At 38.7% G+C, this 27,137-nt stretch overlaps 1 protein-coding gene across 1 annotated transcript in view; it reads left to right on the top strand.

Moving 5' to 3' along the window:
• The first annotated feature begins 204 nt into the window (after positions 1–204).
• PDE5A (phosphodiesterase 5A) overlaps positions 205–27,137 on the top strand; it is a 107,431-nt gene continuing 80,498 nt past the window's right edge. The window contains exons 1-2 of the mRNA XM_016144817.2: positions 205–293; positions 8,339–8,446. The gene's annotated coding sequence lies outside the window, so the exon portion shown is untranslated. The remainder of the gene's footprint in view (positions 294–8,338; positions 8,447–27,137) is intronic.

Raw genomic sequence — 27,137 nt, 5'->3', positions numbered from 1 at the left:
CACGGGCGATGTTAAGTGGGGATTGCTCCGTGCGCGCGCGTGACTCGCGTTTTTGTGTATATGTGCGTATGTATGTGCGTATATGTGTGTATATACACACGTATGGGTTTTCACAGGATCTGATTGCCTTCGTGCCAAGCAGCTCCCTCTGAACCCTCAGTCCATCCATCTACGGTCCACCGAAGCGCAACTAGGGTCAAGGACAGAGGAAAATTGGGCCTCTCTTGCTGGGAGAACAGGAAGAAGAGGCTAGAGAGCCTGGCATCCCCATCGTCCATGCCATAGGAAAACAGGTCAGCAGACAGGCCGTGCCATCCAGCCTAATGGCTGGGGGAGAGGAAGGTGATGATAACCCCATCACAGCTGAGCTTGCTGTTAGGTCCCAGAGAGGCAGGAAGGAGGTTGGGGCAAGAGCAAAGGGAAGGCAAATCCAAGAAAAGAAACCGTTTTTGGAATCAGAAAGAAAAGACCTTAAGACACCTTCCTCTTCCCCCAGGATCTTAGGAGCAGTAATTGTTAAATTATCACAGTCTTCCTTAAATAGTAGTATACCGATTCACATGTAGCATATGAAATTTAAGAATACACTTCCATTTCCTGCTCTCATTCTTTGTGCCATAATTTTCATACCATTTACACATAAAAAAAACACACACACCATATTACCTTACTGTTGCTTTTTTAGACACAGTGGGTCCTATGGCAAATGCGTATTTAGCTTTTTAAGCAACTTCCAAATGGTTAACCAAAGTGTGACATTTTACATTCCCACCAGTGATATGTGAGGGTTCCAGTTTCTCTACATTCTTGCCAACACTTAAAATTGTCAGCCTTTTCAATTTAAGCCATTTAATGGGTACATGGTGGTATTTAATGGTGATTTTAATTTGCCTTTTCCTAATGATTAAGGATGTTGAGTATTTTTTCATGAGCTTGTTAGCCATGAAGTATGTTATGAAACGTCCATTTTTTAATTGGGGTGTTGGTCTTATTGTGAATTGTAAGTGTTCTTTATATATTCTGTGTTTACATGTATACATCCTTAGTCAGATATATGTTTTGTAAATATTTTCTTCCATTTTGCAGCTTGCCATTTTATTTCTTTAAATATGTTGTTTTCTGTTCCTTACTTCCACCTTTGGAATACCAATCACACATATATTAAATCATTTCTCATGCCTCACAGGTCACCAAAGACTAATTTTTTTCATTCTTTTTTTCCTCCATTCTTTAGTTTGGATACTTTCTATCACTATCTAATATATGTGTTGGATTTGTGCTGTTTTAAAGTTCTTATCTGTTAATTAATTTTACTATCTTTTTCATTTTGGATTTGTTATACTGACTAACTTTTCTCCAAGTTATGGGTCACATGTTTCTGCTTCTTCGCATAGGCAGTAATTTTGGTTGGATGCTAGACGCTATGGCTTTATGTTTTTGAGTACTGCATTTTATTAAATCTTTTAGGGTGGATCTAGATTACCTTTAACATTTATTTAGCCCCACTTTTAAGATGAGGCTTTCCTGGGGTCTCTACTGAATACATCATATCTTCATGAAGGTCTGTTCACTTTGGCTCATGGGAACTTGAATGAGTCTCAGAACTTTATGAGATCCAGGAAAGGTTCAGCTTCAGCTTCCTGGTAAACTGTTCTTTGCTCTGAAATTGTTTATGTCCAATGATATATTTGTAGATTGATGTTCGGCCAAAGACTTAATGGGACTCTCCTATGAAGGTATCTGGAGCACTTATGCATAGCTCCTTCCTCTTAGGCAGTCTGCCTCTCAAATTCTAGTTGCCTTGGCTTCCTGGAAGGATGATTTCTATCTCCTCAACTCATTGACATACCCAAGCTTTGTTTAGATTTCTCTTGCTGTACTTCAGTGTAAATTACTTCCAGGGAGAAAGCCCGAGCAAAAATAGGTCTTTTTTCTATTTTTTTTTTCAAGGCTATTTTCATTGACCCCACTATATAGTCTAGGTAATATGAAGATACCAGAGATTTCAGGTTAGAAAGTGGATGTCTAGCCCTAATGTTGGCCCGTAAAACTCCTCAAATTGCTTCTTGTAACTCTTGTCAGATGAGTTCATTGAAATGACAATATTAATTTAATGGTATTTTGTTTTAGTTCTTATGATGAAATAGTTTCAAGGAATATGTTTGAGTAAATTCTCGGGCCTTTTAACTGAAATCCATTCTATAATAATAATAGGTAGTTACATTTCTCCTAATGTCCAAGTAAAATACTGAGGTTTGGATAGGGCAGATCTTTGTTCAGAGTCATTTAATAAAGACTAAAAGTTTAGGGGATAGGTGGTTTTCTTTCACCTTATGAATTATAAGTCCAAATCAACTGAATAAGTGAAAGAATAAAAACATGGAATAAAGAGTTCGTTTCCATTTCATCTTGTGTTCAGTAAACATTAAATTCTAATTTAGATGTATTTTTTAAAATTTTTTTAAAGAGATAAGTGGCATTGATGTTAGTCACTTGATTATGAAGCATTTCTAATTTGCATAATCAACTTTTAAATTAAAAATTTTTCACAAACCTAATAAAATGAGAAGAGACAGCATTTAAAAAAAAAATGGGTGAGACATTCTGCTGTTTCTTAGTTGAAAGCAATGGCATTTCCTTTTCTTGTGATACCAGAAGCTCTCTGGATGGTGGACCGTATCTGATCAGAATGTGTCCCCCTCCAGCAGAGCACTTGTGTTACTTTTCCCAGCAGCTGACTGGGTCAGTCAGTCTCAGGGCACTCAGCTGACCACCAGGTTATTACATTCCCAGGACAGGAAATGCTCTTTTTTTCACCCTGCACTTAATGCATCATTCCTCTCTTCAGAAGCTCAGGCCCCTTTGAGAAGTAAAACAGGAAGACTTGAATTATGGCTCTTTCAAACTAGAGTGTAATCTATTTTCCCTTCTTTAATTCCTGGAGAGGAAATGAAAAAAAATATGTTTAATTCTTGATACAACTTTGACCTCCATTTTCCCAGTTCATAGAATGGACATTTGAAATTTTTGCACTGAAAAAAGAATTGCCACACAGTTATTATATTTTAGCTTTATTTCAAAAAGATAAGAATTCCATTGGATTGAAAACTGTAGGTGGATTAAAGCACCATTAACCAGGAATTAGGTCGCTAACCCAGTTTACTTTCAATACCATAGATTCTGCAAAAGAAAGGCATTCTCTCCTAGCTCATACAGGAATGAATGGGAGTTTGTATGGCGAGGGATCATATTTGTGGCTTACAAACTGGTGGATGGTGGTGGTTCTGGCCTGTGGAACCAGAGAGGAGAAATGAAATGTAAGGTGCTTCACATCTAAATAATGGTACTTGGGCCTTGGATTTATGTTTTCTGGGTAACTATACAGGAATTGACACTTAGGGACCAGGGAACAATTAACAATAACATGAGCCATGGAAATAGTAGTGGAAGAGGGAGGATGTTTTAAGAAAAATATTCACACAATTGTTTAACATTGAGCTGATCAAACAAGATTGTGAGCCATTTTCTTGTAAGAAAGAAAAAGGATGTTTACATTCTTAATTTTTCTTTTCATCCAAGTCCAACTATGAAGAATCTGAGAGTCTAAGGCTGGCCAGCTCTCCTAGTGATTCTCCTTCAGAGATGCTTTCAGTGAGGAATTAAGAAAAACCATATTAGGGAAAGGAAGCTGTTTTCATGGGAACGTGGAAAGCTGGGGATATAAAACACAATAAGGTCAAAAAGGGAAGTACCTCCAAACATTTAAATCTTTCTCTGTAGTTCTTAACCAGGCATAAGCATCAGAATTACTCATGACGCTTTTTTATAACACAGTTATAAAAAAGCCAAGATGCCACCCTAGGCTTTCTAAAGCAGAAACCCTGGAAGTGGGACGTGGAAATGGGTGCTTTTAAAAAGTTATTCTGAAGCACATTTTAGCCGAAGAACTACTTTTCTCATGTATCCACATTTCCCGCAGGCCTCGCCACTCTGTACTTAAAAAAAACCACAATAACAGCAATAGCTCAAATCTCATGGCCCTCCATGCATAATTGTAGGTCTCAGCCATCTATTTCTGGTGTCCCCAAATATATAGCACAGGAGTAGAAAGCACTTCTCCCAGATTTTTCTTCCTGGCATCCCTTGCTGAGGTACCTCTATGCCAGTGAAAGCAGATCCCTAAGACTCTTCTTGAAGCCTCTGTCTCCATCAGGGTTCAGACAAACTCCATGGAATCTATTTGTAAAAGATAGCATCCTGTCCACTCATACCCCTTTCCATCTGTCTCCAGACACTCTGCTCTTTAGAGACGCTTTCCTACTATGTGAACTACTTCATCGAATAGCCTCTTTGAGCTTTTATCTGCACCTTTTTATCAAACACAATTCCAAATCTCAGATTAGGATGAGATGAGTTCCCTGTTATACTACTACTTCTATGGCAGTCCCCTTTCTCCCAACTTACTAAAATCTAGCTAAGTCCAAAGGGATCACAGGTTCTTAGGTCAAGCGAGTTCCTAGATGTCAACCTGTATAGTTACCCAGAAAATGTAAATCTAAGGCCCAAGGACCATTTGGATTGCCACATGGCTAAGGGGAGGGAAGAGGTGAGAGGGCATTTGGTAGCAAGTGTCTTCTAAGGTCTCCAGTCCCAAACACCACTTGAAGAAGTTGCCCATGTCATGTCACCACCTCATGATTTCCTTGCTCCCTGCACCCCTTTTCTGCTCCCTGCCTCGCCCATACTTCCCAGGTCTTCTTGTCAGGGATTGTTATCTTTGCAAGTAACTATACGCTTCAGCTAGTTTGTTAAGCCAAAAAGTGGTTATCCTCTTTTCTCTCACCCCTTACAACAAATCAATCACTAAATCCCATTAGTTCTATACTGAATTTCTATTGATTCTATTATCTCCTCTGCATCCCCACAGTCTCTAGTTCAGGCTGATATCATGACTTACTGACACTAATGTAATAGGCCACAGCTAATTTCCTCACAACCACTTCTGTATCCTGAAAATTTTTTTCTGTGGTAAAGAGTAATTTTTTTTAATGTCTGCTTACCCCCTCTTAAAAATATTTCTAAATCCACCGAATGTCAAAGTCTTCAACTATAAATTGAGGATAATGATTTCTACACTGATGATTATTATAAGAATGAGATAAAGTAAAAATATATGTTTAAAGAATATATATATATAAAGAGCTCTATGTAATAATTTACTTGGCATGTGTCAGAAGTTACTCTTATTTTTTTCCTAAGGTAATTAAGGGTATTGCAATAAATGGAGGAACAAAAGTCCATTCTATCTCTAAACGCCTATGTTGTATGTTACCAAAAGAAGATGGAATGTACCTAAATTTTAAATTTAATGCTATATTCTTTAGATTTTCTGTTGGTAGTAAAATACTGAACCAGATGAACACAGATATGGCCCATATTAGGCTATGTCAAAGGTGATGAAAGTCGCTCTCGTCTACATACTGCACTTTGCCAGACCCAGCTCTCTCATCCTTTCTCTGCTGTGTTTAGGTTGCTGACAGATTGCTTAGGCTAGGGAGTCAAAAGAAGAGAGTCACGCTTTAAGTATGGCAAGTTCTACAATGGACTGAACTAAGAGATTTATTAGAAGTACCACTCATCTCTTCTTTGCCTCGAATGGGCAGGGGGCGGGGCAGAGTTTCCAAAGGTGGAAGTGATGGGTCATGTTGACCTGGAAAAATGGCAAAAGGGACGATCAGAGAGGGACATAACAAGTGGTCTTCTGAGAAAGATAATACTTTTTAATTGAACTGAACTGATGGCAATTTAAGGAGCCTCCCGGATTCTCCTCCACTGAATTCCGAGGTCCAAGACACTGGGGAGTGAGAAGTGTGTAGTATTTCCTCTGGTTCCCAGAGATATTTCATGTCTTCTGGATCTGCATGTATTGATTGCTGGTGAATGGGTTGGCTTCTAGTTGTGAAGTATAAAATAAAATAGAATACAGAAGGATAAAATAGAATACAGAAAGAAAATGGTGTCCCTCAGTATTTGAGGTTCAAAATGAGGATGTAAAACATATATACATCTGTCTACCTACCTAACTGTACATAGTACCTTCTTCCAAATGCATGAGTCTATGTTCTCCTTTTTCCCTGATACCCTTTTCCAGATTCTAAACATCTCCTTCATCTCATTCTTGAAAGGAACCCCTTGGACTAGTGACCCATCACATACTCAGTTATCCTTTGAGTGTCCACAAATGTGGGAATTATACCATTTCCTTTTCAATCTGTAGTTGATAAACATATCTTTCTCAATGAGTGAAGCAAGAGTTTATTGGCTTAAGATAAATAAGTAAATGAATGAATGAAGTTTGAGAACTCCCCACAATGTTGTCTTTTACAGCTAGAATCTCTATTCATCAGAAATTGAGAGAATGCCTACCTTATTAGTTGTTATAAGAAACTGAGAGTTATAAATGAAAAACCTTATATTCTGTTTGGCACAGAGTCAGCAGTTATATTTTCCTTTAACAATGCTCAATGATATCCTAAATTTGGAAGTTAAAATTGCAGGCATATCCACAGAATGAGCATCATAAGGATTTTTTGAATTTTCCATAACTCATGGTCCCAATATACCATGTTTTAAAATGTCATATAATTGATTAGACCCATTAGAATTCCAGTATATATTTGACTTTCTATTGTGTATTTCAATAGTTGAAAATCTTGGGAGAAAGTTTTCTGTAATAGAGTATATCGTAGAAAAGCTTTGTTTTTGCTTATTTATATTAACTAGCCTCTAACCTCTAGTCCACTGTTCTGTACAAGATTTATTTACAAAGTCTTCAGCCAGAGCTAGAGTTCCATGAATTCTGAGTATACATGAACTTCCCTCCAGAAAATTATTTTAGGTCAGTTTTTCTGATGTGACTTTGATTTTAGCACGTTTGTCTATTTATGTTTAGAAATACATAGTTATAAAGAATTTTTTTTTCTAGTCAGAGCTATTTTTGATTAAGTATGCTATTTAAAAAAAAAAACTAAATTTATTGAATACACTCCCACATGGGTTATAAATTACATTTGTAGACAGTGATATGATCATTACATCCTAACGATGTCCAAAAGTTACATAATTTTCTAAATGTTTAGTGAGCTCAGTTGACCCATATTTTGGAGAGCATTCAAATTTCTCCTCATGGAATAATATGAATCACACATAAACCCACATTTACCTAACTTTCTTTCCTATCTTTTAAAATGTAGAAAAATTCAAGTTCCCTTTGCAAGTAAATTACATGTTATTCTTCAAGATAATTGTCATGCGACTGCTTTAGTTGGCTTAACTTGTGTTTTTGCCAAGATACGTTATTATTTGACTGGAAATTGTTTTTATGTGGTATGGGGAAGGGGGTTCTAAAAGTACAAAAATCCTCATCCAGATCTTCAATATTTGATCAGGTCTTTTCAACACAAATAAATACAAATGTCAACAAACTCTTTGGTTTGGCCAAAATGCAGGAGATAAAAACACTAAAGCCATATCTGAAATAACTTTTATTAGCATTTACTGATAAGGAAATAGACCATTTTGCCAGAAGAAATAAATGTTTTGAAAAAATGTCAAAGTATTTTTACATTTAAACCTAAAAATGAATATACCACAACTATGACCAATCTTATTTAGTTCACTTTTAAATATATAACTGCATTAAAACTTGAATGGGCTCATCTGGGGTACTGGCCAGGCACCACGAAGCCTGAGGACTAGAGCCTGCCATGTTAATGGTGAGCAATTCTGCAAGGAGCCAAAATCCAGACAGGAAATGGAGGGTACAAACCATGTTCTTAAGAAGCACAAGGACTCATAGCTGCGGAAGCCAAGTATGAGTGAGTGAACCACAGCCTGGAGCAGGGCTGACGTGAGAGGCTGATCCAAGGGGCAGCAAATGGGTCCAGCTGGAATAGGGTGGGATTACTGGGTGTGCAGCGGGAGTGGGAAGTGAATGCTCTTGTGGGTCAGCTGGTGCTGAGGCACAGAAGGTGAACCTATCCTAAAGGTGCATGTTGAGAAAGATAAAATAGATCAAGTCGTGGTAGTCTTAACTATATTCCTGGTTATGGTAACAGCTGTTAAAATGTAGTTCTACATGGGGATTGTTTTCTTATCCAGAATGCTTTCGTAGGAGTAGTCATACGATTGCTGAATTCTTAGAGATTGAAATATTATTTGAACTGATGTTTTAGGACAAGCATATAAATTAAAAAGTAAAGTCAAAATTCTCACAACTGATACCAATATAAAAAATTCAGTTTCTTTTCTTCTTCTTCCCATCCCTACCCCACAGTAGAAGGGTGACCTTCACTGTTTATTGTCCTGGAAAGAGAAATCAGACATCACTTCAAAGGTTGACCTGGCCAAGGCAGGAAACAGTTCTTCTAAGAACCATACGACATTGGTAAGTCTCTTAATAATTGTACCTGCAGTGTCATGGTTTGCTTCTTTCGGCTCCTATTTTTCCATATGCTGCCAACCAGTTCAAACAGAGGGGCTTTCTCTCTAGTCCCAATACCGCCAACAATGTGGGTACTATAATCACAAGACACTGGGGAACATGGTGGTGTGGATCCAATTAAAGTCTGATGATTACAGCTGGGTTTGTGAGAGGGTGTAGGGAGCTAGTTTCTCTTCCGTGCCCAGAACAATATGTTTTTGCACTCTGAGATACGACATGTTAAAATTGATGGAAATTTAATGTTAACTGTGTATGTGAGTGTGGCTGGGTGTTTTCCAATATCCTAAGAGATTGCTGGAAAATATATATACATAGACACACGCACTTAGCAGAAGGGCAGAAAGACCTTTTCAGTTGTAATAAAGGTTAGTTTAATCTTCAGATAGAGACAGGGCATCACCATCAATAAAAAAATATATACACCTTTAGAGTGAGACCACCTGGAACCTCACCCAGACCTAAACTTTTCATCATGGCAGCCTTGGAGATAATCAGGAAATGTCTCTGAGAGACTTTGGCTGCTTAGCTCCAAATTTCAGTAGGGACAGTGACACTAACAGCTAGCTGCCCCTTCATCTTACCCTCACCTGCTTCCACACACATTAACACCCACACCCATGTTCATGAACAGGAACCGCTTCTCTACAGACCTTAACACCTTCTGTATTGAGGTCAGTGGTCCTGTGTTTGCCTTCCCTCTGCTCTCTCCTCAGACCAGAGCATCCAGATTGGAGCATATGTACACAGAAACACATAGGCGATCTCCTAAATATTCATTTGGCTAACAGTCCAGCAAATTCCAGTACTCTAGGATTAACTAGTCACTTTATTTCTTTTGGAAGGCTCCACTCTAACTGAAGCCCAACATTTTGTTTATTTTCCACTGTTTATCTTCCAAGGAACATGCTGAAATGCACTCATCATGACAAAGTACCTGCTGTGGAAATACACTTTAAAATTGTGAGATGTGAAGGCTCTCTTGGAGGAAGGGGAATTTTTTTTTGTTATCCAATTTTAAAAATGTTTTGATCCTTTGTAGTTGTGGACAAAATATAAGATTTTTAGAGATTTAAAAAACTTTAAGTAGTGTTTCTAGTTCCTCTTTAGTGTAGAAAGTTAAGCAGATCCACCTTTGTTAAATGGATATTTGAAACTTATAAACAAATTTCATTTAAGTTAATTGTTTTGACTTCCTTTAACAATAGTTTTTTGAGAACTGCTAACAAACAGTAAAAGATTTGCATTTCCTAATCATGTGTGCATATGGGTTTTAATGAATAATGCAAAGATTCTCTGGCAAGAAGACAGAAAGAGAATAAAGAAAAGCAAAGATGGAGATTACAAACAACCCTAAAATATATCCCACTAATCCTTGAATGACTACAGAGTGATTATTAGTGAGCTCATTTTTTGCTCGTTTCAATTATTGACTAAAGAGGGTAGCTTTACAGAGAATCATAAAGCATGATTGAGCAGAGGCTCTCAAAATTCTCTCATCCCTATTTTTTCACTAAATGAATGTCAACACTAGAACCATTTAGAGTGATATGTTATTGCAAAAGGAATTAAGATTTTAGTTCTCTATATTTTCATGAAGTAAATTGGAAATAAAAGAATTCAGAGACTTTATTGCTTGTCTCAGTGGCTAGATTTTTGGCATCTATATGTAAACAAATCACTCTAATGTAATGTAAGTGCTGTACTCAAAACACATGCTTTGGGAAGACAGACAATAAATTATATTAATAGCAATTAAGATAGCAATTAGCCTTTTTTGACTCATATTTAGATTCATACTGGTGACCCAACTGTCAACATTCAACAAATGTTTATTGGGCACATATATGCCAGATATTTACATTTTAACAATGCCAACTATTATTTCAAGTTCTCTTTTGAAACAAGATTATTAAATAAATGGGGATTAATAGAGAGAGCCAGTGATTTGCTTTGGGACCATGAGAGGGAGACAGAATTCAGAGACCTGACCAGGCCCAGAGGTGTGCTATTAAATGATATTTAATAGCTGGCTCTCCAGGATGTTTTTTAAAAAGTCCGATTTGCAGTGTATACTAATTAATGTGACAATATGACCACCATGTTTGATTTCAAGCTATCGACTTGATATCACCAAACGCAGAGTTACGAATAGATGCGCACCACCCATTATGCACATCTGTTAGTACCAGCAGACGGTCACTTTCCAACGTCACCCTGAGAGCCTATTTATGACTATATAACAGGCCAGACTGGGAGGCTAAGTAGCTTTGCAGAGTGACTCGTAAATCCCCATAGATATATTCACATTTGCCCCAATTGTCTCTCTTCTAGTCTTGATTTTAGAGCATTCCTTCTCCTGTGCTCTCTCTTAGCCCTCTGCTACATCGAACATGTGACCTCTGCTACTACAAAGAGAAAAAGAGCTTCTGCTCTGGGAAGCTGGCAATAACTTTGAGCTACTTCAGCAATATGTTTCACCATTTTGTCACACAATCTTAAAAAGATGTGTGCTCAGAGTTGAAATCGAATAAAATTAATAAATGTTTCTACTTCATTAAGGAAATTCTTAAATAAAACAAACTTTTTCATTGAGAATATGTCGAAAGGAAGAATTCACATGACTATAAGCCTTAATTAGAGCTAAATTTCTAGAAGTTTAGCCACTATTGTTTTTTCACCATCAGTGCAAATGTCAAAATAATTTAAAGGTCAAATAATATTTTAGTGTTACTATAAAAAATAGTATTTACCTTGCAGCCCCATGAAAAGATTTCTGGGCCCTTTATGGGTCTGTGGATGTTATTTTGAGAACTTCCATTCTAGTTTAAAGTCACAAATGTGTCTTGGTTGGTTTATTGCAGTGGACTCCCCACATTTTCCTGGCCACCTCGTAATCCATTCACCAACAAACAGACAAACTTGACTTTTAGTAAGACGATTCTAATCACTTTATTTTCTACTCAAAACCCTTATGACTTCCATTACTCTTAAGATAAAATTAAAACCCTGACCATGGCTGGCAGAGCCCTCTGTGATCTGGTGTCTCCCTACCTCTGCAGCCAGATCTCCCTCTGTTCTTCTCTTCTATTAGCTCCAAACACAGTAGATTCATTTTTACCCCACGGTCCTGGCTCAGCTTTTCTTTGTACTTGCATGGTTTCTCCATACCCCATTTACCTGATTAACTTCACCCATCACGCAGCTGTCTACTTAAATTCAATCTAAGAGGCTTTCCTTACCCATCCCTTATTACATTTGATCCCCTGCCATTCGTTCTCACACTCTTTTAATTATATTATTAGTGCCGTCACTGTTGTCAAGAAAGAGACTGTGTCTGTTGTGCTCCTGACCCTGTCCCTAATGCACAAATTAACGGTTTAAATGTTGTCTGAGTTTATGGAAGGTTGTCACCTAGCATGAAAAAGAAGGAATTGGAAGATTATCTACATGTATAAGTTGGTGTGTGCTCCTTTGACCATGTACAAGACGGGCCCTGTGGGCCCAATTGAAGGAGCAATACAGCACTTTAATCCACTGAAGTACAGCACAAAGACTTTTGTCACTTATTTAAAAAAAAGCGAAAATTGGAGGTGCAGGGGACACATGTCATTCCCACAAAAATCAAATCGAAGCCAGACCAGCATGGTTGCATGCAAAATTGAGAGTCAACTCCAATAATGCAGGTTTTTTTACAGGGATAAATTTGTTCTACCTAAATTCCTCTTTTCTTTAAGATGATGTCTTTCCAAGGAAGTGCCTAACTCAGCTCCAGATGTGGACTTTCACTACGCTTTATCCTGTCTTTTTATTACCTCATTCATTCTTTCATTTCAGTAAAAATACTGAAGTATGTATTAGCTCTGAGTTCAGTCTTTAACTTCTTAACTTTCTGGAATAATTGTCATACACTCAAGCGTAATACCATGGTAACTACTACCTCTAGAAAACAGTGTGGCTTTTGTTCTAGTAAAGAAAAATGTGCCAGAAATGAAGTAACTCCAGGAGGCTCACATTTCTCATTTGGAGTATGCCCAACATGGCTTACCTGTGTCTTATGCCAGGTGGGTGACTGCACATGGTAACCTAAGAAGGTACCATTAGAAATTAGAAATTAAAATTTTTAATATTTATTTTTTGCTTCATTCAAAATAAGTCACCAAAATGATTTAAGATTTTCTGAAATACACCAGTCAGTGTTCTTCATTAATTCTATCCAAGATGAAGTTGATACATCTTACACAATATAATGTTTGAACAATTCACAGTAGGGCCAAACTCAGGATTGCTTATTGATAAAAAGTGAAAGTTTTGGTTAAATGGTTAAATATTTTATTTAAAATGGCTCAACTACATTTAGAAGCATGTGAGAGATTATTTCCTTTTTCTATTTCCTGCAGATTCCTCTCAAAGCTAGAGTTTGTTTTAAAAAGACAAAGATTAAACACTACAGTGAATTATGGCTGAGTTCATGTGCAGACACCTTTTTATTTTTGCTTGTCTTTGTGAATTTTTGAAATCTAGTATTTATTTCATTGTGTTTGAAGAAAAGACGGGTTAAAATGCAACTTGAGAAAGAGAAGATGGTAACCATAAGAGGTCAGATTACAGTTACATACCATAATTGGGTCAGCAAGAAGCTAGGAATGAATGTATTTATAATGGAAATAGGGCCTTTTCTGGAACTTTTAAATAGTTGATACTGTGCCATTGCCTTGGAAACTCACTTGGATGTAATCAGTCATTTTTTTTAGATGATGGTTGAGAAAGGAATCCCAAATGGAAAAGTTCAGAGTAGGTGCTTGGTGTCTGGAGAAGAGCTAGTGGTTGTGCTCAGAAACCTAGGTGTCAGGAGACCCCTGAAAGGGCTGATTGCTGAAAGGACGGAGGCACTGGGAGTCCGGGTCCTGTAAGTGTGGGGGCATCGGGGAAAATGTCGGGTGACATTGTTACCGAATGGTCTGGAATTTACCTGTGTCCTTTAATATTTGCCATTTCTAATTTCTTTTTCTATTTGTGCTCTTTGATCTTAATAGCACAAATGGAAAAAGAAATTATATTTTAATCACCTAACTGATGAGCTGCATAGTACTCCACAGTTCTATTATATTTCTTTTTACTCTCTGGAAGTTGTAGACTAAATGACTCAGCGATGGTGTCTTACAGACAATTTTCTTCGTCCCCTAAAAGCTGAGTGTACAATCTGTGCATTCCTTGCTTTTGCTGTCCTTCCTGCTTCCTTGAGGCATGCTTTCCCATGGTTGGTGCCTTTTCAGAGCTAGAGCAAAGGGAAGGCAAAACTTCAAACTCAGGCCAGCCATGTTGTTAGAGGAACTTTAATTTTTTCAAGCTTGAGACCTTCGAGAAGGTTATGGAAAATAAGAAATTGTCAGAAAAAGTGAGGTTTGTAAATTATGAATGTAATTGATTCATATTATAAATTCTCTTTTTCTTTAGAATAGCACTATCTGGTAGAATGTTCTATGATGATGGAAATGTTATGTATCTGTGCTGTTCAGTGTAGTTGCCATTAGGGCAACTGAGTAACTGAATTTTTAATTGTATTTTCCACACCTTCACCAACATTTGTTATTTCTTATCATTTTTTTATAGTATCCATTCTAACAGGTATGAAGTAATAGTGCATTGTGGTCTTGACTTGCATTTCCCTGATGGTTAGTGATGTTGAGCACCTTTTCATGTACTTGTTGGCCATCTGTATGTCTTCTTTGGAAAAGTGTCTTTTCATATCCTCTTCCCACTTTTTCATTGGATTGTCTGTTTCTTTGCTATTGGGTTGTATGAGTTCTTTATATCTTTTAGATATTAACCCCTTACTAGATATATGATTGTAACTGTTTTCTCCAATTTGTCAGGTTGATTTTTCATTTTCTTGATGGGATCCTGCAGTGTGTAGAAGCCTTTTACTTTGATGTAGTCCCACTTGTTTATTTTTCCTTTTGTTGACTTTGCTTTTGGTGTCAAATATAAAAATCATCACCAAGACCCATGTCAAGGAGCTTACTTGATTTTTCTTTTTCATACAATATATAATACTCTTAAATACGTTATAATTTGCTTGATTGTTATGTTTATTGTTTCCTTGTCTTTCAGAATGTAAGCTCCACAAGGGCAGAGATTTTTTTTTGTCATTTTTCCCCCATTGCTGTCTTTCCAGTGCCTAGAAGAGTACCTGGCCCATAATAGACACTGTAAATATTTACTATGTATTAAGTAAGTTTTCCAGGCAGCAGTATATAATTTTAAACATGATGCTTTTATTAGATTTAAGATTTTCTAGGTCACTATTAGGTAATAGATAAGTTTAATCAAAATTCTTGGGGACTGACCAAATTGCTCATGGTGTGTTGATGGAAAATTAATTTTGCAAAATACCTTTGCCAGATAAGTTTATAAAACGTGGTATACCATACCTCCCTCTTGGAGATTTGCAGAGTTTGTGAGTAAATTATATTCTCTGAGATAGTCTGCTCTAAGCAAATATATTTAACTCTGATGCAGCATTTCCCACATTTACTTAATGTACTTCTTTTCTCATGGAGCAGCTATGAGCATCCTATGGAATTGTTGCCCTAAAGCTCACACCAGGGAAACGTGGTTTAGTCCAATTAAAAGTAATATCTAAATGGGATTTAACCCATAAATGCCAGGTTGGATCAACATATGAAAATCAATCATTGTAATACAGTACGTTAACTAAATAACAAAGAAAGCCACGTGATCACCTCAATAGATACAGCTTGTTTGATAAAATCCAAAATTCTTTCATGATTAAAACCCTTAACAAATGAGGAATAGTAGGAAACTTTCTAAACCTGATAAAGGACTTCTGAAAAAGCAAACTAGCAAACTAAAAACCTCACAGCTTACTCAATTGTGAAAGATGAAAGACTGAAAGCATCCCCCAATGATCAGGAATAAGAAAAGAATGTTCACTCTCACCACTTCTACACAACATTAAACTGGAGGTGTTAGCCAGGGCAGTTAGAAAAGAAAAAGAAATAGAAGCTTCCAGATTGGAAAGGAAGAAGTAAAACCATTTCTATTTGCAGGTTACCTGATTTTTATGTCAAACACACATACATGCACACATACACACAGTATTAGAGCTAATAAATGAGTTTGGCGTGGTCACAGGATACAAAACCAATATACAAAAAATCAGTTGCATTACTATATACTAGCAATGAACAAACTGGAAATGAACTTAAGGAAAGAATTCCATCGGTGATACCATCAAAAAGAATAAAATAGTGAGGAATGAATCTTAACAAAAGAAGTACAGCATAAGTACACTGAAAACTACAAAACATCATTAAAAGAAATCAGTGAAAACCTAAGTAGATGGAAAGAAATATTCATGGATGGAAATATTCAGTGTTGTTAGGATGGCAATACTCCTCAAATTAATCTACAAAGTTAATACGTTAATACTATCTTTATCAAAATAACAGATGACATCTTTTTCAGAAACTGATAAGATAACCCTAAAATTTGTATGGAGATTTTAGGGACTCAAAATGGTAAAAACAATCTTGAAAAAGAATAAAGCTAGAAAACTCACACTTCCTAATTTCAATACTTCAAAGCTACGGTTATCAAGACAATGTGGAACTGTCCGAAGGAGAGATGTATAGACGAAAGGAAAAGAACTAAGAATTTTCATAGCAAATTAATGATGAAGCTGAAATTCAAACCCAGTTCAAACATGAAAATCCATGTTTTCCTTACTCCCGCGTAAGTTTTTTTGATTGTTGCCATTCTCTATATTCTTCACAATATGTACCCCAGGACCACTAGTAAACGCCCATTAAGTAACCAATGAATAATTGAACAATAGTTCTGATGACGATAGGTATATGATAAGGCAATAAATGGTATAGAAAGAAGGATAATTACAGGCAGAGTAGGTAAAAGCTGTGCTCGCCTGCTTTCGCTACCATATAGTTACAGCTAAACTGCAGAACAGCTGTCATTGTGGACTGCCTGCAGTCCAGCTGGACGGAACTCCTACAACCAAGGACATACAGAAGAAACCGCCTTGAGACTTGTTGGGGGGGGGGCGAGACATGGAACGAGAGCTGGTCCCACACTCGCGTGTGGAGGTTAAAAATCGGGAGGGATATCTTGGCTGTGGAGGCCCCCACCCCTGAGGATCAAGGGGTCTCACCCCAGGCAGGCTCCCCAGCCCAGGGTTCCAGTGACAGAAAGAAAAGTTCCCACAACTTGTAGCTGCAAACCACTGGGGATGGCAGCTGAGTGAGATGGTGGGCGGCTAGAGTCCCAGGCATTCCTCTTGGAGGGCGTGTTCATGGACTTACCATTGAAGGACTCACTCTGAGCTCCAGAGCAGGAGCAGGAGCTTGAAAGGCTTCACGGATGCACAAGGAGGAAATGAGTTGTCTGGCTTTGGAGCAAGGGCTGGCTTTTTCCCAGAAGGAGGTGTTGGCAGAGGGCATTGTTTCTCTGTGGAGCCCTTTTCCGACCCAGCATTCAGACACAGGCAGCCGCCATATCTGAGTCTCCATCAACCTGGCCGACACCATTAGCCCTGCCCAGGTGGTTGTCTGAGCCCCTGCCCCTCCTAACTTGCAGACCCACCAAAGCTGTTTCCACTGGCTTTTCCATACAAATGGCCTGTCTTGGCTCATGCAGCAGACTTTCCTAAAAGCTTTCAAAGGTTTACAAACCCCAGACAAGCAGCATCTGGCATCAGTGTGCCCTATACCTCTTGCTAAGGAGTCTCATGCTCAGCACTAGTAGCACCTGGCCTCGATTTGCAGCTTAGCCAATCCCAGGCACCTTGAAGCCTAGCACACATGGCAACCATCCCCAGATCAACTTTATAGCTTATACCAAGTGGTCCTGGGCAGGGCATGGGCAGCAGCTGAACTTGGCCTACAACAGAGCCCCTTCCAAAAGGCCCCAGAACCAACACACCCAGTGGCCAGCTTTAGACCGCCCCCAGAGCACCACCGAACCACCTCCACAAATGACACACCCAAAGGACAGTGGGCAGGCACCAGAGCCCTGCTAAAGCAGATTCTGCTCCGTAGGGCCTGCCCCTACCCAACAGCTTCTCCACTGTCACCATGACTAGCCCTCACAGCTAATGGGCCTGAGGATCAGTCCCTTCCATTGACATACAAACAGCAACCAAAGCTCAACTACAATAGGAGGGCACGCAAGGGACACACCTGGGACACCTGGCTCGGATGACTAGGGAGTTTGTGGCACTGGGCCCCACAGGATACCTACTACATAAGACAACTCCACTCAGACCAGGGACCTAGCAGCTCTACCTAATACATAGAAACAAAAACAGGGAGGCAGCCAAAATGGGGAGACCAAGAAACATGTCTTAATTGAAAGAACAGAGCAAAGCTCCAGAAAAAAGATATGGAGACAAGCAATCTACCAGATGCAGCATTCAAAATACTGGTTATAAGGATGCTCAATGATCTCAGTGAGAACTTCAGCAAAGAGAGAGGAAACATAAAAATGGAGATAGAAAACAAAAAAGTCAGAAACGAAGGATACAAAAACTGAAATAAAGAATACATTAGAGGTAATCAACAGTAGATTAGATGAAGCAGAGAACTGAATTAGCAAGTTGGAAGATAATATAGCAGAAAACATCCAGTTAGAACACCAAGAAAGAAAAAAGAATCCAAGAAAAAATGAGGCTAGTTTAAGGGACCTCTGCGACATCATCGAGGATACCAACCTTGGCATCGAAGGAGGAACCAGAAGGAGAAGAAAGAGAGCAAGGAATGGAAAACATTTGAAGAAATAATGATGGAAAACTTCCCTAATCTGGCAAAGGAAGTAAGCCCAAGAAGTACAGAGTCCCAACCAAGATGAACTCGAACAGGCTCACACCAAGACACATCATAATTAAAATGCCAAAGATTAAAGACAAAGAATCTTAAAAGCAGCAAGAAGAAAAGCAGGTACCTACAAGGGAACTCCCATAAGACTGCTGACTGACTTCTAAGCAGAAACTCTGTATGCCAGAAGGATTGGCATGAAATATTCAAAGTGACAAAAGGCAAGGACCTACAACCAAAATGACTCTACCCAGAAAAGCTATCATTTAGAATCGAAGGACATATAAAGAGGTTTTCAGTCAAGAAAAAGCTACAGGAGTTCATCAACACCAAACCAGTATTATCAAAAGTGTTCGAGCTACTTCTTCAAGAAGAAGAAAAGAAAAAAAAGATATAAAATGGCAATAACTACATATCTATCAGCAATTACTTTAAATATCAATAGATTAAATATTCCGAACAAAGACATAGGATGGCTGAATGGATAAGAAAATAAGACTCTTACATATGCCGCATGTAAGAGACTCACTTCAGGTAGAAAGACACACACAAACTGAAAGTAAAGGGATGGAAAATGATATATCCTAAAAATGGAAATGAAAAAACTGCTGGGTAGCAATACTTACATCAGATAACATAGACTTTAAAACAAAGACTATAACAAGAGACAAAGAAGGACCAGTAATTCCTCTTGACATTTAACCAAAGAAACCCAAAACACCAATTTAAAGGGACATGTGCATCCATATGTTCATTGCAATATTATTTACAATAGCCAAGATATGGAGGCTACCTGTGTCCATCAGTGGATGAATGGATAAAGAGACGGTACATATACATGGTGGAATATTGTGCAGCCATTAAAAAAAAAAAGAATGAAACCTTAAACTGTAACAACATGGATAGACCTAGAGGCTATTGTACTGAGTGGAGTAAGTCAGAGAAAGGTAAATGCCATATGATTTCACCTATATGTGGCATCTAAAGAACAAAGTAACTGAGCAAAAAAAACAGAAACAAACTCATAGATGCAGAGAACATATTAATGGTTGCCAGATAAGGGTTTGGGGAGTGGGCAAAAAAGGGGAAGAGATTAAGAACTACAAATTGGTAGTTACAAAGTAGTCACAGGAATGTAAGCTTTAGCATAAGGAATGTAGTCAGTAATGTTGTAATAACTGTATGGTGTCAGATGGGTACTAGATATATCGGGGTGATCACTTCATAAGTTATATAAATGTCTAATCACTATGTTGTACACCTGAAAGTAGTAGTATATTATATGCCAACCATAATTTAAAACAAAAATTATTTTTTAAAATAGGATAATTAATTATATTGTTAGGTACAACATACCAGTTACCCTGAAGCCAGAGAAATTAAAAGCTGTCATTATCTATGTGCTGAATGAAACACGGCTGGAGTTTCTACACTCTGACATCCATCCTTCACACTTCAGAATGGATCGGTGAGAATGAGACTTAAAGACTGTCAGTTCGAAATATAAGACGCTACCAAAATTAAGACCAAAACTAAAGTTAGAGTAACCAGGAGACATTTGCCTCATGTTCTCATTTTCCCTGCCAACCTATCATGTTCAGAGATATTAAGATAACTGTTAGTTATATCAGAGGGGGAATTTTCCATATACGCTAATACACATGAATTCTCCAAAAAGACCCGGGAAGCACTATAACTTTTAAGATCCTTGGAAATTTTTAGTCTTGAAGTAGATTCACCAAACAAAGCAATCCTAAAGAGTTCAAGGGTCATCAGTGACTAACGTCCTCTGACACAGGGCATAAAATGCTGCCACAGTCAAGCTTGAAGGTGATGCGTTGGAGCACTAAGCGGCTTTCTAATGAATTTACGCACGGCGGTTATTTTGTCTTTCTCTTGTCTTAGTGGATTAGCCCACGGGAACACTGCACGTGCTCTGGCCGCTGAGGGAACACACGCCAACGCATCCGCCGTCGGGACAAATGCCCCACAGAGCGGGCTGTGGGGTGCGCTCCTGACAGCTGTTTGACAGCACCAGGAAGGATGTCTGGGGGCTGAGGAGGGGCCAGCCTCCTCAGCCACCCATTAGTCTCCTTTTATGGACTTGAGAGCTAACCACAAGCAGTTGCAGGCTTTGATAAAAGTGGATCATCGCAATGGAAATAAATGCCATATCTGGCCCACATTTTAGCCTCATTTCTTTAGACAATTGAATGTAAACAGTTGTTTTTTATGGGGTAGCAGAGTCTAGCAGATATTTCTAAAGGATTTATATTTTATCTAATATGTAAATTAGGCCATTTTTAGGTAAAACAAATAGCAACTGAATATTGATATTTCATTATGTCTGACCTGTAAAATCATTTAGAATAATTTGCTTCATTTTTAGAGCTTAAATTCTCCTGCTTATGAAAATAGCGATAATAGTTGTCATCTTTCTGTTTCTTGTGTTAATAGGAAGGCTATTGCACAGATAATGTAAAATACCACTTTGGTATGAATTTAGGCCAGAATGAAATGAGTGACATGGGCCTGGACTAAAAAGGTTTAGGGCCTTGTAGGGGCCCTGCTTGGGAGCCAAGCTTAGAAGTCTCATTTATATTCCTAACTTTGCTTGTTCTTTGCTCTGATTTTATTATGTAGCTCTTTTCGGTTGAGATATACATGACACCAAGACACCTGCTTAAACATGTTTTGGAATAAAGTAAGGGTATAAATAATCAAACTTTAATGAAATAGCATAATCATTAATTACTTGGATTTTTTGAGTACAGACTGGGTAATTATGGAAAACGATAGAAAAGGTTAATGCACTACTTAGGAACACCAACTTGTCAAGCACTTAAAATGCAGAATCACATACAAATAAGTGAGGCTTTTCTTAACATTTGGGAGACGTTTTATAATGAAAAAAATTCTGGGAGTGAAGATTAAATATTCATCAATATGCTTTTATACTACATACTATGTGCCAGACACTTCTGTTCGCTTTACATGTATGATGCATGTTCTGTTATTACCACCATCCTCATTTTCAGATGAGGAGACTCACGATCAGTGTGGCTAAGTGCCCTGCCTAAAGCCACACTGGTAAAAAGGGGCTTTTAGGACGTGAAGCCGCGGAGGCTGCTTGTGGGCGTGCTGCCCCGTGAGCAGCAGCACCTCTCCGGACGGCAGGGGCAGCTGTGTAACTAGCTCTGTGAGTCTCGGCCCAGAAGGCCCAGCAGCATCCTACAGGGGGAGGAAGAGGGGAGGTAAAAACACGTGCTGGTCTGGGTCCCACTCCGAAATCAGCACGTGTGTTCTCCACAAGCCCTGCAGGCGCTTCTGTTCCTGCACCCGGGGTTAAGATCTGTGGAAATCGATGAAGCATCGACTTCAGTTCATACACTAAAGACGGCAGGGACTTCGAAGGGCTATCCTGTGTTCCGAGCAGGCTCTTCAAAGTCTTTGGGATAGAGGAATGATTAAAATGGATGCAGCGCCATCGCGACAAAACAGTTACGAGAATGATCACGACCCAAGGAAACCGGCCATGTACAGTCCTCAAGCTGCCACTGTCCTCTCGGCAAGACACCGCCGTGGCCACAGCAGGGAGTGGCATGTTCAAGAGAACAGAAATTCAAGTCCAGAGGTGCCAGAAGGCAGATGAAGCGACATCTCTGGTACAGCATGTGTGGGTCACGCTACCCATCAGTAGAAACGGAAGGAAGTCTCACTGTAAGGAAGCCACTGCTCAGCTAAGAGCACAGCTACAGGCTCCACCTTTGCCACGTGGGAAAGAACGTCCTTTCTAACCTACGCTTTATGGTCAAAACTATGCAGATTACCTTTAAGCACTTTAATTTGTGATTGAAGATCACAGAGATCAAAGGTTAATTTCCTGTAAACTAATGTGAGTGTTTCCCCTGAGAGCTGTTGATTCCACACGGAGATGTGTGCCTTTTAATGTTAACCCCCGGCCTTTTCAATTATTTTAGCTCCTGGGGTTTTCCAGACACACAGAGGATTTAACAAATTACAGAGACCACGTATGTGAATTGTTCACTGGTCTCCTTTTGTGTATTTCATTCATATCCACACCGCTAGATGCAATTGTGTTAGGTGCCGGATTCCTGAAAAAAATGTTCTTCTCTCAGTACTAGCTTAGTTGCTTCCAATCCCTTGTGGCGTGATGGGGGTATAAAGAAATAAATGAATGTTGTTATATGTGCTCAAAGGCTGCCCGGGTTTACTCCTGCACTGATACCAAACCGCTTTGCTAATGAGGTGACTTAATAAAGTCGCAGTTACAGTTCCCTACTTATATTTCACTAAGAGGTTCTTAACTTTAGGGAATAAACTGCTATTTGTGCCCAGAAGCCCACTCTTTCAACTTACTTTATCTTGACTGCCATGTGGAAAACAGTCCTTAGACTTTATGTGGCTTACTTTTTTCTTTCTTTCTTTCTTATGGGGCTTTGCAGTTTTATGGAGCAGTTTTACAATCTGAAATTACTATAAAATAGCTCCTCGAGATTTTGGAGAACTAATTTCATGTAAATTGGAATAAGCAGAAGGGACAACATTCAGTTTAATCCTCTAAGGACTTTCATTTTTGAGGTATCATGCTGAGTTGTTTGCTGCTCAGGGAGGAATCCACCAAACAATAAGAAAAGTGATGATATTAGTAATAATAATAAGCTGTAACTATTATTCGGGCAGCTTCTATGTTGACATTTCCTCTGATATGACATAAGGAGTTCAGAGAGGCAGGCTGAACAAACCGATGCTCTAGGTAAGATTACAGAGCAAATAGCAATTAAAATGAATATTTTCTGGTGTGTTAAAAACATCTGCCAATCTACAGGGCATTATGGGGAGGGGGGGTTGGCAAGGAGGCTCCTCTTTCTCTCCTGAAGGGCACTGGCAGGGTCAGAGCTGGTGGGCGGGGTGGGCCGCAGGGCAAGTACACAAGGGCAGAGTCAGCTGCAGAGCCAGCATCACCCGTCACCTGCTGGAGGGCTCCCAGGGCTGGGTTTTGAGAAATTACAGAGTACTGCCATTTAACCCAGGTCCCAGCTGTGTTTTCTACTTCACCTTCACCAGCCACCAACACCCCGACTCTTTGCTCTTTGTGTCTCCTTTCTGCCACTTAGAACTGAGAAGAGAGTGGGGTGATTCTTCGACTCCTAACTTTCAATGGCCTCCTTAGGCAAGTTGCTTCATTTCTCCAAATATTTTAGAGGTGAAATGAAGAGGTTGCTCAATGCTAAAGTCCCTTCCAGCGATCTCATTTACAACTTTTCTAGGTAACAATTTTGAAAAGCCACGTTTAACTGGTCATTTTCAAAAGTAGCCAAATGTGCATTTCTTTAAAAACACTACATTTATATCCAGGTGTCAACAAAGGTTTGTCCAAATTTGCAGCACTTTAAAATAGGAATTAAAAATACAAAATAAATTTTCATCTTCAGTCTTTCTATCCTTTAAGATAGTAGATCAAATATTCAAATATCTTCCTTCCCATTTAAAACAATTTTATAAACATCATTATTATTTTCTTATTTCATTTAAGATTCAGATTTCATCTGGAAAATTTAAAAGGCAGGAAAAAAAAGAGAAAGAAAGATTGTAAGAAATGGTATAGGGATCCCACATGTATTCATGAAATAGATATTCCAGAACCCATCATCTCCAAAGCCAAATTGCTATGAATCAGAAACTCAAACCGTTTCCCAAACCGTTCCCACCATGTGTAGCCATGGGCTGCACTGGTTGGTGGTGGTGGAGGCTGTGAAGCTGTGAAGACAGGATGACTTTTCCCTTCTGACAAAATAAACCTCCTTCAGACGCCCATCATTTGCGCTCTTTTTGTCCTAAGCTGCACACCCTCAAGAAGTAAATGTCCTATTTTTCTTAGAGTACCGTTGTTTCCGTAAATGTTCTGTGAAAGGAGGTTAGACAGCAGGGATCAGCAGGGAACAGCAGCACAGACAGGCCTCTTCTTCCTAGGATGGGAGGTACTCAGTGCGCCTTCGTGCTGGTGGGAATGATTTAGTGCCGGAAGAGAGAACAACGCGGAAGGGAGAAGGGAGCCTCAGACTCCCCGACGCTGAGGGGCAGCAGAGCCCGGGACCCAGTAGAGGGGAGGGAGCCGTGCTCTTGCACGAAGAGCGGAAGCTCTGAGTCCGGGTGAAGGCATGGCGATAGGTTTGGTGGAATTTAATTTTGCAGATAAGAAAAGAAAAAGAGTAATAACTTCCCAAGAACCAGGAAGCCAGGATAGTTCATTTAATTTGTCTAAAAATTAATGGGACATATGCTAAATGTTGGCCTAATTGGGACATAATATCGTTACTTAAAAATAACACTATTATTTTTGTAATTCGTCTCTTAGTAAGTGTAAGAATAAAATACTATAAAAGTTTAAATGTAGGAAGTAGTTGGTTTTTACATATCAAATAACATAAAAGTAATTACACTGGAATCCATGTAAAGCAACATTTAACACAACTGAAAGATTTCTAGGGTCACTTGACTAGCCTGACATTAAACAGGAAGCCATCAATAGCAATATTTACTTTAGGAAAATATATCCAAATCAAACAAGCTCAGAGGGGTACATTTCCTTGAAAAATAAACAGAAAATAAATGGCCTAATAGCTTTCTTTCCAGTAATAGTATATTTTCATAAAACACTTTCAAATGACTACAATTCGTTTTACAGAGGAGGCATTCAAAAATCCTTTGTCAACGAGTTCATGAATGGATGAATAAACCTTGATGAAAATCAAGCTTTGTGAATCCCACAAATAGTTGTATTTCTTTGATGCATGAGTTACCTCTCCTTCTAGAACATTGCCTGTTTAAATCCAAAAGAAAAAGAAAAAGTTTTATAAACTCTCATTAGCTTTTGCAGAAAAATAACATAAGGGATAGATTTATCTGAATAGACTCATATTTTTATTAGATGCTGGAAAAAGGCTTGAGCAGGCAATAATACAGATTTCAAAAGTCACTCAGTGAATGTTGGATATGATTATTGTTTACACTATTCATGTTTTCACTAACTTGTTTGCAGCTAGAGTTTCTTTTCAGTTAGTGATTAGGTTTTCTTTCCTGTAAATAAGGCATTTGAGATACTGTCTCCACCTTATGAGGTAACGATGGACTTTAAACAACCTGGATTTTTACGTCCAACAGAGAAGATAATACTTAAATATAGCACTTTGCAAATGCTGATATTCAATAAGCATTTATTAATTTGGTTTAAAGACTGTAGCTATTTCACATGAAGTAATCAATGTTTAACATAATAAACTATCGGTCTAAGAACGAGTTGGAAAAATTACTATAAGATCAGTTGGGACAATATTGTGATAACATATGAACAGATTGTGACCAACAGAGCAGAGAATCTTTGTGATGATAAGTCTTTCTCAGGTGCCCTTGAAAACCCCTCCTCACACCAGTTGGGCCACATGTTGTCCCCTGCACCCATCACTTGTTCTAGGGATGGGGTTAGCCTTAGATGCACCAGAGCCACCCCCGGGGTGGTTAGTGCGATCGGGTTCTCCTGAAAAAGCAAAAAAGAGGGAAGATACTTGAGTAAGGTGTGGGGATTGTTGGAAGGGAAGGAGGGAGGGGAGGGGAGGGGAGGGAAGGAAGGAGAGGAAGGAAGGAATGCTTGTAGGTCACAGAAATGTCTATGCCAAATGGTGATTGGTGATCGGATATTAAATACGGGCCTCCAAAAATCAAAAGCAAATAAAATTGAGAGAACAGTACTCTTCCATATAAAAATGTATTTCATTTTGTAGCTTTAAAATTATTCAGAGTTGAGAGACTTTTTGCAATCCTGCCTTTCAAATTCATTGTGTGTTTTCAGTCTTTTTGCAAAAAGATGTATATACCAGGTCGATCACTCTGTAGCTGCTATTTTTTAAATCAGGTTGTAACTTTGGAATGGTATCAGACATTGTTTTTGCCTCCCCTGTTATTGTGCATTTCAGGTTATGTTTTTCTGACTTTTTATTCAACCAAACTTTAAGACATACTTCCCATAGCAAAGGGTTGATGCTAGGTGCTTTTATCCATCTGTGATACGTTACTGGCAGCTGTACCATTCAGCTATTGGTGGAGGAGGTTGAGTTTAAGATGGATGTGCTGGGATATCTGATGGCAGGATTTGATTGGAGCGACACTTAATGGAAACGGAATAAGAGATATGCAGACTGTTGTTATATTACATCTTACATTCATGTTAAATCTTGAATTTGTTGCTAGACTAGATGTATTCAAGCATCCTACTAAATCCATGCTTCACTTGCCACGTGATTTAAGCATGACCTTAATTGATGCTTTTGAAACCAGTAATGTGGTTAGAGATCCATCTCTTATAAACAAACACCTAGAAGAAATTCCTGAGCTCTATGAGTCTATTTCCTGATTTACAAAATAGAAAGAAAACCTACCTCACTGAACTGTGAGATGAGCTGTGTAAAATCATAGCTCAACATCTGACATAAAGTAGGCCCTCAGTAAAGGCCAGGCAACTTCTGGAAAGTGTCTGCTGAGTCTCCCGGTTACAGAAGCTACCACTCACGTGAGATGAGGCCTGTGAGTGCAAACCCTTTAACTATAGTATCACAAGATTGGTTTCCCTTTAATGAACAGCAAAAATAAAGAATATAGAAAATGGCAAGAACAAGGACATGTAAAGCGGAAGCCAGAGATCTTTTAGAAAATTTTCTGACACAGCATACACGTGAATCTAGTATGACCTGCTCCACAAATGCAGAGGA

Source organism: Rousettus aegyptiacus, unplaced genomic scaffold (genome assembly GCF_014176215.1).
Source record: "Rousettus aegyptiacus isolate mRouAeg1 unplaced genomic scaffold, mRouAeg1.p scaffold_m13_p_16, whole genome shotgun sequence".
NCBI lineage: Eukaryota > Metazoa > Chordata > Mammalia > Chiroptera > Pteropodidae > Rousettus > Rousettus aegyptiacus.
This window is presented reverse-complemented; position numbering and strand designations above follow the sequence as displayed.